Source organism: Sapajus apella, unplaced genomic scaffold (genome assembly GCF_009761245.1).
Source record: "Sapajus apella isolate SASKATOON/1434 unplaced genomic scaffold, GSC_monkey_1.0 scaffold71, whole genome shotgun sequence".
Taxonomy (NCBI): Eukaryota; Metazoa; Chordata; class Mammalia; order Primates; family Cebidae; genus Sapajus; species Sapajus apella.
Window position 1 is genome coordinate 5262130 of NW_022437011.1, and position 8847 is coordinate 5270976.

Consider the following 8847-nt stretch of genomic DNA (forward strand, 5'->3'; position numbering starts at 1 on the left):
AATAAGGTGAGTTTCTTTTGTCACCCAGGAGAGTCTGGCTCCAACACTGTCACTTCCTGGCAAAAAGGACAATGAAATCCTTTCAAATACATGTGCTCTTCTGAAAATCAAATGCGAGGGCCTCCTGCTCAGTGAGGCTGGCCTGTATTTCTTCATAGAAACTGAGAGTAGCCAACTGCTCAGGGTACCTAAAAGCTATTTTTGCAGAAACCATCTTGTAGAATGGAACAAGAAAGAAGGTTGACTCTTAGGACATTATTTCCCCAAACGGTGGGAAATTGTTATGAAACATCTCATAAAATCCCATCAAATGTACAAATGGCATGGACAAGTTGAACAACGTTTGAGTGAGTCCTTGAACTTGGGCTGGATTTCCAACAGCTAGCAGAGCCCCAGGCACAGTTCTTTGTTTACAGGTGCTAAACAATCCATCACAGCCCCTCCTTTAAGCCCTGTCCTCCCTGTCCTCACGCATGCCTCTCTGTCCTCCCTCTCATTCCCTTGATAGGTTAGTGTATGTGTTTTCTAATAACAGTTTCAGGTGACCAAAGTCATCTATCTTTCTGGACCTTTTTTATAGGTAGGCAGATTCGAAATTTAGGCCTCTGCAACCAGCTCCAGGCAGATCACTTGACATCCAAGCAATGAACAAAGATTAATACAGGAGCATTGGATGACTTGAGGTGTGCAATAGATTTATGGAATGGTGGCTCTAGTCTAATTAAAAGAAATAAAACTTCCTTTCTAACGCTACTACCCTAGAAGTCACACAATCGAAAATAACCGTTATTGACTTTACCTCTATGTTCCCAAGAAATAAAAGTATACTAGATCAATTAACATTTTCAAGTACTTTAGTAAAATTTACTCCCTGAAATTACATACATTCATCAAAGAATTACATTTGGCCATGTTTCACTATTAATAGTATTAAATGGCCAATAAACATCAGCACGTGTCAGACCTCATCAGACTAAGTCTTACCACAAGCCTGTGGCATAGATACCATTATCCCCACTTAAAGAAAAAAAAAAGGAAGAAAACTAAGGCTTGGAGATTAAGTTTATTGTCCAAAGGCACAACAACCAGGCAGACACGTGATTCAAATCTGAATTCAGAACCACCAAGCATACCTCAGAAGACTGGAGCACCAGGCAAGGAAGCTGCAGAAGAAGTTGCTGTGAAGGGGAGAGCACTCGATCAATGAGATGTCTTCAGAGTTCCCTTACATTAGATAAGGTCTCAATACTGGGTAGAACTCTAGAAATGGTTTGATAATCTCTTAAATTCCCCCATACATACACATGCTTTCTTCAATATCCTCCAATGTCTAAGTACTTGGGCGTTGGAATTGGATAGTCTCAGCTTCTGCCACTTTACAGGTTGTGTGGCCTTTAGTAAATTATTCAGCTCTTGAAGACTCATTGCCCTCATCTTCTATCAAATGGCAACATGATAATTGAACCTGACTCCTAGAATGGTTGTAAAGATTAAGTGAAACAGTATACATAAAGAACTTAGAACATGGTAAGAATTCAATAAATTATAGTCATTAAAATGGCTGGCTTCTCTGAGTCTATCACCCACTGCGTATGGCAAAATATCAGGCCCCACCATGTAGTGTTCCATTTTAACAGGTGTAAGACTTCTTTATATTCAAGCCAATAAAAACAACAGTAGGAGCAACAGCAGCAACACCAGCTAGTTTACTTTTTATTGAGATTTATCTTAAAATCTTCGTAAGTGGGCTAGGAAGTCAGTTTCTCATTTTACAAATATAGAAAGCCTGAAAGATGTTAGCTTGCACAGCTCAATGCAACCAAAGGGGGCAGAACCAAGATCCTGAGCCTAGAGCTCCATGGCACACATAACAAGCACGCCACACATAGCCAGCACGCCACACATAGCCAGCATGCCACACATAGCCAGCACGCCACACATAACCAGCATGCCACACATAACCAGCATGCCACACATAGCCAGCACGCCACACATAACCAGCATGCCACACACAACCAGCATGCTACACATAGCCAACACGCTACATGTAACCAGCACGCCACACATAACCAGCACGCGACACATAGCCAGCATGCCACACATAACCAGCACGCCACACATAGCCAGCACGCCACACATAGCCAGCATGCCACACATAACCAGCACGCCACACATAACCAGCATGCTACACATAGCCAACACGCTACATGTAACCAGCACACTGTGGGTAACCAACATGTTTTTCAGTGAAAGATTAGTCCCATGAGAGAATCTTCAGGGCCAAGGGGAAGGAGAAGCTCTGTGGTCATAGGAATAGAACGCCCTTGCCGGGAGCACCACGATGGACACTAGCATAATAAGGGCTCCAAGAAGTCTTTCCATATTCCCTGTAGGGACTAGCACAGGTGTGAGCACTCAGTAGGCTACCAATAAAAAGCTCTAAATAATGCCTTCCTTGCTTAAAAATATTCAGCCAACAAAACAGAGAACATGAGACGAGAAAGCCCAGAGCATAGAAGAGATGAGAGGCTCATAGACAGTCATAGCTAACAAGAAAATCCTCAAGGCAGAAAAAGGCTGATATATTGTGTGAGCCAAAATTGCTAATTTTTTCTAAATTTGAGGGTAGGCAAAACCTAAAACCCACAAAACACCTAGGAGCCATCCTGAGTTTCTCTCACTCCATTGTTGCCCACACTGAATCCACGGGCAGATTCTCTCAGTACTCACAGGACCTGGCACCAAACTCCAGAACCTCCTGAAAAGCTCATGACCTCATCTATTTATTGCTATTGTACCACTGACAACTACCCTAGACAAGCCACCATCATCTCTCCTTAACCAGCACAGGAGCCTCCAACTGCCCTTCCCGCTCCCATTCCTCCCAACAGCTACAACCTGGTCCACACACAGCAGCTAGAGTGATCTTTCCACCACCACCATAAACCAAAATATGCCGAGCATCCACATAAAATCCTCCAGCTGTACTTAGAATACAATCCAAATTTCTTCTTATAAACTCTTTGTTCTAGACTATACACTTCTCTGATCATCTCACACCACACTTTCCTGCCACACTCTCTCCTTTCCTGTTTGTGGAACGACCTCATCTTTTATCACACCAGGCTTGAACTCACAGCTCCCTTGCCTGGAACACCCTTTCCCCAGATCTTCACACGTAACTGGCTCTTTCTTTACCTTCACTTCATAGCTTCACTGTCGTCTCCTCAAAAGAGTCCTCCCTGACATCCCATCCCACCCATCTTCCGTGGCATCATCACCCTCACAGCAGCCACCAGTACCTGAAATGTCCTGTGTGCCTGCATGCTATCATTCTGACTGGAACGTAGTCTTCACAAGAGCAGGGACTTCCCTCTGGTTTGCATCTGCTCCTCCATAGCACATAGTGTGAGTGCCAGGGGTATTTACTGAGTAAATGGATGGTTAGATGGTTCCTATGTTGGAGTAACGGGGTCCCATCTAATGGTAGGAAGGTAGACAGGGAGGCAGAGCAGCACCTGCCAGACCAGGCCTCCAGGAGAACTATCTACAGCACAGAGCCCTCCAGAGACACACGCCTCACTCCAGGAACCCTCAGAGACTCTGAAGAACAGTTCTGTGTCCCTCCCACGAGCTATGGCATTAAAACATGGGCAGCTTTATGAGATTAGGGGACTCAGAGGGTTATATAATCTAGATTATCTAATTCACTCTTCACAACCACCCACTGAAGTCAGTATAATCCCTAAATCACAAAACGAGGAAAGCCAGGCTTGGAGAGGTTGACTCACTGCCTGGGGTAGAATCTGTGCCCTCCTACCAGATTCAGAATATTAGAATCTGCCCACCAACCATTCTAATATTTATCTTGTGCCATTTGCGATCTCAATTGCTCACTTTTGGTATAATTTAGGGCTGTAGAAAATACTTCATTGAGGAGTCAACTGAGAGAAAAATATATTTTTCAGACATATTGAACTCAAGATGATGTCAGAATTTAGAAGAAACTTAAGAGTACTATGTTTATAGATTTATTTCGCCCTTTTCCACCTCTATATTTGACAGGCGGTGAGGCTAGGGAAGAAACATCCCTAAGAAAAGGTCTGGGAGTCTTGCATTCCAATGAGACCACCACAGAGGAGCTGGCACTGAATTCCAGAGCCACTAGGGACTATGCTGGATTGGAATTTATAACCTTTAGTTTTCCAGGCTTCTCTTAATGTGATTTTTTCCCTGCAATGATATCTCTGAATGATGAATAATTGACATAATATTCAACACGTATGAAGATAGATGTGATCACAAGGCTATCAATCTATCCATTTTAATGCTTCCTTTGCCCACATTCCTGATGGGCCTGGAGATGAATGGGGGAGGGGAGATCCTGCAGAGCCTAGGAATGAAAACGGTACAACAGCCTCAACTATAGTGTTTTCAGGATTCTTTTGGGGGTGGGGCGAAGAACTTTGGTTCAGCAGCACCTTGTTAAGACTCTCTGGGGAGCCACTAGTCAGGTGGAGAGGCAGATCCCGATGATGAATGGACTTCTCAAGCCTTTTTTTCTTAGTATGTTTTCTCAGCCATAAGATGACTGAAAAAATACAGATTCAGAAACACACAAAAAGATACACACAGAGATCTATACATTCATACATGAATGCTTGCACACATACAGAGATACACACACAGTCTGAGCCTGGCAAAAGCCTGCTTAATTTTTAGAAGGTCTGCTAGGCTGATCCCTGTTTAGGTTAAAAGAAAAAAAGTAAAATGACCTACAGGACAAGCTTTGTCTTTAGAATAAGAAACATAGGGAGAATCTACTAAATTTGGGGAACATGGTACTTTCAGTGAATCTTGGGTAAATGTGAATAAATTTCTCAAAACTAAGTTTTGATGAATACTGGTAAGACTTCTTTTAATTCTCAGACATTATAAGACCAACCCAAGGACAAGAATGTATTATAATGTTAGGATGTTTCTCAGCTTACTTTTATAAATAGAATCCCTTTTAACCTATTTAGTTAACAGTAATGAGAAGTGAGAAGTTAACAGTGAGAAGACTAATACATATACATACAAGATGTTGAGGTTATTATTATAATTATTCTGTTCTATAAACCTTAACATTTCTAGTATACCTATAAAATTCATTCTCCCAAGTAACCAATAGAACTCCAATTACATGTTTCTAACTATTATACAATTTTGCCACTTGGCATTCTATGATATTGAACTTCTCAATTAGTCTCAAAGTAATCAAATTGCCTATCTTTTAAAATAATGATGAATGTGATATAGAGTCATCTAATACAATTCCAAAATATTAAGAATCTTAGTCATTAGGACAGAGTTAACGGATAACATGAACTGAAGTCTTATTTGTGCCAGACACTGTGCTCACAGATTTTCCTTCATTGTCTCATATAACCCTTAAGCCATGCCATGAAGGGTACTATTAACCTTACTTTACAGGTGAAAAAAGTGAAATTAAGAAATACTAAGTTGTCCTGTACTAGGTAAGTGGCAGAAGAGAGTTAGGTCTTGCTCCCTGTCTTATTCTATTTTCTGTGCTGTAACTGAATACCCAACACTGAGTAATTGATAAAGAAAATAAATTTTTTTTTCCAGTTCTGGAGGCTGAGAAGTCCAAGAGCATAGCACTGGCATCTGGTGAGGGCCTTCTAGCTGCATCATAACATGGCAGAGGACATCACAGGACAAGAGGGCGAGAGTGTGTGTGTCAACTCAGATCTCTCTTCCTTTTCTTATAAAGTCACTAGGTCCATAATGGGGAGCTCCACCCTGATGACCTTATTTAATCCTAATTACCTCCCAAAGGCCCTACCTTCAATCAGCATATGAACTTGGGGATTTAGTTTCCAATACATAAAATTCTGGGGACTCATTCAAACCATAGAACTCCCCTATCCACTGACATTCTGACAGTAAACGCTCTTAACAATTACATGATTGTGTATGAAATTTCTAAATGATTGATATGGTTTGGCAGTGTCCCACACGAATCTCATCTTGAATTATAACTCCCAGAGTTCCCATGGACACATCATGGGAGGAATCTGGAAGGAGGTGATTGAATTATGGGGGCAGGTCTTTCCTGTGCTGTTCTCATGATAGTGAATGAGTCTCACGAGATCTGATGGTTTTAAAAATGAGAGTTTCGCTGCATAAGCTCTCTCTTCTCTTGTCTGCTGCCATGTGAGAGATGGCTTTCACTTTCTGCCATGATTGTGAAGCCTCCCCAGCCACGTGGAACTAGAGGTCCAATAAATTTCTTCTTTGTAAATTGCCCAGTCTCAGGTATTTATTAGCAGTGTGAAAATGGACTAATACAGTAAATTGGTACCAGTAGAGTGGGGTGCCGCTAAAAGATACCCAAAAATGAGGAAGCATCTTTGAAACTGGGTAAGAGGCAGAAGTTGTAACCATTTGGAGGGCTCAGAAGAAGACAGGAAAAGGTCAGAAAGTTTGGAACTCCCTAGAGACTTGTTGAATGGCTTTGACCAAAATGCTTGTAATAATATAGACAGTGAAATCCAGCTTGAGGTGGCGATCTCAGATGGAAATGTGTAACTTGCTGGGAACTAGAGCAAAGGTGACTCTTGTTATGTTTTAGCAAAGAGACTGGCAGCATTTTGCCCCTGCCCTAGAGAGTTGTGGAACTTTGAACTTGAGAGAATGATTTAGGGTATCCAGTGGAAGAAATTTCTAAGCAGCATATCATTCAAGATGTTACTTGGGTGCTGTTAAAGGCATTCAGTTTTATAAGGAAAGCAGAGTATAAAAGTTCTGAAAATTTGCAGCCTAATAATGCAATAGAAAAGAAAATCCCATTTTCTGAGGAGAAATTCAAGCTGACTGTACAAGTTTGCATAAGTAACAAGAAGCCAAATGTTAATACCCAAGACAATGGGGAAAATTTATCCAGGGCATGTCAGGGGTCTTCCTGGCAGCCCCTACCACCACAGGCCTGGAGACCTAGGAGAAAAAAATGGTTTCATAAGCTGGGCCCAGAGTCTTTGTGCTGTGTGCAGCCTAGGGACTTAGTGCCCTGCATCCCAGCTGCTCCAGCTGTGGCTGCAAGGAGCTAATATAGAGCTCAGGCCATGGCTTCAGAGGGTGCAAGCCTCAAGCCTTAGCAGCTTCCATGTATGCTGAGCCTGCAAGTGCACAGAAGTCAAGAATTGAGGTTTGGGAACTTCCACCTAGATTTCAAAAGATGTATGGAAACACCTGCATGCCCAGGCAAAAGTTTGCTGCAGGGGCAGGATCCTGATGGAGAACCTCTGCTAGGGCAATGCAGAAGGGAAACGTGGGGTCAGAGCCTCTACACAGTGTCCCCACTGAGGAACCATCTAGTAGAGCTGTGAGAAGAGGGCCACTGTCCTCTAGACCCCAGAATGATAGATCCACTGGCTGCCTGCACTGAGCACCTGGAAAAGCCACAGACACTCAATGCCAGCCCGTGAAAGCAGCTGGGAGGGAGGCTGTACCCTGCACAGCCACAGAGGCAGAGCTGCCCAAGACTGTGGGAACGCACCTCTTGCATCAGCATGACCTGGATGTGAGACCTGGAGTCAAAGGAGAACATTTGGGAGTTTTAAGATTTGACTGCCCCGCTGGATTTCAGACTTGCATGGGGCATATAGCCTTTTTGTTTTGGTCAATTTCTCCCATTTGGAAGGGCTATATTTAACCAGTGCCTGCACCCCCATTGTTACTAGGAAGTAACTAACTTTTGATTTTACAGGCTCGTAATTATGTGAAAGGGGCTTGCCTTATCTCAGAATGCCTTGCATGTGGTAACACATAGCTTTCCCAAACTCACACTTGTAATCTTCACCTCTTTGACACTACTTTAGGAATAGTAGTAAAATTTTATAGTAAATTATAAATTTTATAGTAAATAGACGTTGGACTGTGGACTTTTGAGTTAATGCTGATGTGAGTTAAGACTTTGGGCAACTGTTGGGAAGGCAGGATTCAATTTGAAATGTGAGGACATGAGATTTGAGAGGGGCCAGGGGCAGAATTATTTGGCTTGGCTGTGTCCCCACATAAATCTCATCTTGAATTGTAAATCCCACAATTCCTACATGTGGTGGGAGGAAACCCAGTGGGAGGTGATTGAATTATGGGGTGGGTCTTTCCTGCACTGTTCTCATGATAGTGAATGAGTCTCACAAGATCTGATGGTTTTAAAAACAGTAGTTTCCCTGCACAGATTCTCTCTTTGCCTGCTGCCATCCCTGTAAGATATGACTTGCTCCTCCTTGCTTTCTGCCATGATTGTGAGGCCTCCCCAGCCATGTGGAACTGTAAGTCCAGTAAACCTCTTTCTTTTGTTAAGTTGCCCAGTCTTGAGTATGTCTTTATCAGCAGCATTCAAGCAGACTAATACAGTGATGAAACTCAAATACATTACTTTGGGAGAAAATGGCAGAGGAAATTATTTGTAAGCTTATAAAGTCTAACATTGGCCCTCAAAAAACTTGCAATTGACTTTTTTTTTTAATTTAGAAAGTTTTCTTTTTAAGTTATAAACCCTTGTGTCAAGGGCTGACTTTCAACAGGTCACAGTGAGGGAGTTGTTCTGCCGCATACAAAACCCTGACCCAGAAGTAGGTCATCTATGAATGGTTTAGTGCTAGGTTCCACATGCAATCAACTTTTTATTTACTAAAATTTCTGAAAACAATAGGTTTATTACTAAAAATTCCAACAGAACACAAACCATTATTCTTCAGTCAGGTCAGAACCAAGTGTTTACTTCAGGGAAATTTGCCACCAATGAGCTTTGGGTAGTCTATAAACCCCTTAAAAAGT

At 42.3% G+C, this 8847-nt stretch overlaps 1 long non-coding RNA gene across 1 annotated transcript; it reads left to right on the forward strand.

Moving 5' to 3' along the window:
• Positions 1-329: 329 nt before the first annotated feature.
• Positions 330-8233, forward strand: LOC116531681. The gene is made up of 3 exons (XR_004260518.1): positions 330-341; positions 3681-3683; positions 8052-8233. It is a non-coding gene; the product is annotated as an uncharacterized LOC116531681 (long non-coding RNA).
• Positions 8234-8847: the final 614 nt, after the last annotated feature.